The sequence below is a fragment of the Anomalospiza imberbis genome, unplaced genomic scaffold, assembly GCF_031753505.1.
Source record: "Anomalospiza imberbis isolate Cuckoo-Finch-1a 21T00152 unplaced genomic scaffold, ASM3175350v1 scaffold_119, whole genome shotgun sequence".
Taxonomy (NCBI): Eukaryota; Metazoa; Chordata; class Aves; order Passeriformes; family Viduidae; genus Anomalospiza; species Anomalospiza imberbis.
The window spans coordinates 92,501-95,000 of NW_027099583.1; the positions used below are offsets into that span (position 1 = coordinate 92,501).

General features: G+C 49.2%; 1 pseudogene; it reads left to right on the top strand.

Moving 5' to 3' along the window:
- LOC137465940 (28S ribosomal RNA) overlaps nucleotides 1–2,500 on the top strand; it is a 9,083-nt pseudogene that overhangs the window by 4,305 nt on the left and 2,278 nt on the right.

Here is a 2,500-nt window from a genome sequence, read left to right on the forward strand (position 1 = left end):
GTTGGTTAGAAACCTAGAAAGGATCGCTGCTTCCCAGCCAAAAGAAACATCAAATCGAGGAGCCCATAAAAAATGCTGGACAAAAGAAGAGGAAGAACTCCTGGTGAGGCTGGAGGCTCAGTTTGAGGGGCACAAAAACATTAACAAACTTATTTCAGAACATATAACCACCAAAACGGCCAAACAGATCAGTGACAAAAGAAGATTGCTTCCAAAAAAATCAACGGATAAAATCCCCCCGAATGAGCCCGGAATGAATCCCCCAGAAAAACCCCGATTGAGCCCCCCAAACGAGCCCGAAGTGAGAACTCTTTACCACACCAGGAGCGCAGCTGCAGGCCTGAGAAATTCCGTTAACAATGGACCTGATAACAACCAACTGCCAGAGAGGCCAGCTGCCGGAGAGAGGACAATGGGAAAGATAAGGCGCCACCGCGATAAGGGCAACGGACAGCAGGGAGCCGTCCAGCAACAGGAAGGGCAGCTGCAGGCCCATTACAAAAGGACACTCGGGGAACGCTTATCAGCGGGATCGTTTAACACCTTCCCCCGAGCAGTGCAACAAATCCTGAACGGCCGGGAACTTCAAATCGTGATCAATCAAGCAGCGCAGGACTGCTTCGAGTGCCTAGAATCAATTAGCCAAATAAGAACTGCTACCCGATCTCGGGTAAATAACGGAGCCCAGGAGAAGAAACCAAGAAAACCGTTTCAAAAATGGATGAAAGACAGAGCGATTCGGAAAGGCAACTACCTTCGATTCCAGCGGCTATTTCATCTAGACAGGGGGAAACTTGCTAAGATAATTCTGGAAGACATAGAATGCTTATGCTGCGATATTCCACCCGGGGAAATTTATTCGGCCTTTAAAACGAGATGGGAAACACCTAGTGACTTTGATAGCCTTGGGGACTTTAAAATTCACGGGAAGGCTGACAACACAGCCTTCAGTGCACTAATCACGGCCAAAGAAGTGGAAAAACACGTGCAGGAAATGAGCAAGGGCTCGGCTCCAGGTCCGGACGGAGTCACCCTTGGGGACATCGTAAAGATGGATCCCGGGTACTCCAGGACCACGGAGAATTTCAATTTATGGTTAACAGCTGGCAAAATCCCGGACATGGTGAGGGGCTGCAGGACGGTTTTGATCCCGAAATCGACAAAACCGGAACGCTTGAAAGACATTAACAACTGGAGACCTATCACTATTAGTTCCATCTTGTTGAGACTGTTCTCCAGGATCGTAACAGCAAGGTTAAGCAAGGCCTGCCCCCTCAACCCAAGGCAAAGAGGATTCATCAGAGCGGCGGGATGCTCTGAAAACCTTAAACTCCTGCAAACTATAATCTGGTCGGCCAAAAGAAATCACAGACCTCTGGGTGTTGTATTCGTGGATATCGCTAAGGCTTTTGACACCGTGAGCCACCAACACATCATCCGCGTTCTCGAGCAAAGAGAGGTGGACCCCCACATCATTGGACTGGTGAGCAATATGTATGAAAACATCAATACTTATATCACCACGAAGAGGAACACACACACGGATAAAATCCAGATCCGGGTTGGAGTAAAGCAAGGTGACCCCATGTCACCTCTTTTATTTAACCTGGCGATGGACCCCCTGTTGTGCAAGCTGGAAGAGAGAGGCAAAGGCTACCACCAAGGGCAGAACAGCATTACAGCAATGGCGTTCGCGGACGATCTGGTCCTGCTGAGCGACTCCTGGGAGAGTATGAAAACGAATATCAGGATACTGGAGACCTTCTGCAATCTGACCGGTCTCAAAACACAAGGTGAAAAATGCCACGGCTTCTACATCAAGCCCACCAAAGACTCTTACACCGTCAATAACTGCGCTGCTTGGACCATCAATGGCACTCCTCTGAACATGATCGACCCCGGCGAATCGGAGAAATACCTTGGCCTGCAGTTTGACCCATGGATCGGGATTGCAAACTCCGATCTCTCCACGAAACTCGAATTCTGGCTTAACCGGATTGATCAAGCACCACTTAAACCCCTGCAGAAAATCGATATCCTCAAAACCTACACTATCCCTCGACTGATCTACATAGCCGATCACTCAGAAGTGAAAGCTGGGCTCCTCGAAACCTTGGACCAAAAAATCCGAACAGCGGTCAAGGACTGGCTGCACCTACCTCCGTGCACTTGCGACGCCATCCTGTACTCGAGCACCAGGGACGGCGGCTTAGGCATCACCAAATTAGCGGGACTGATCCCCAGCGTACAGGCCCGGAGACTACATCGGATCGCGCAGTCTTCGGACGATACAATGAAAAGCTTCCTGGAAAAAGATAAAATGGAACAAATGTACAAGAAACTGTGGATTCAAGCTGGAGGGGACAGAGAGAAAATACCTTCGATTTGGGAAGCGCCACCGACGAGCGAACCATCTAACAACGCAGGCACGACTTCGGAGTGGGAAGCACCGATCCTAAAAACTAAATTTCCAAAACCTTATAATTGGCGGAAAAACGAA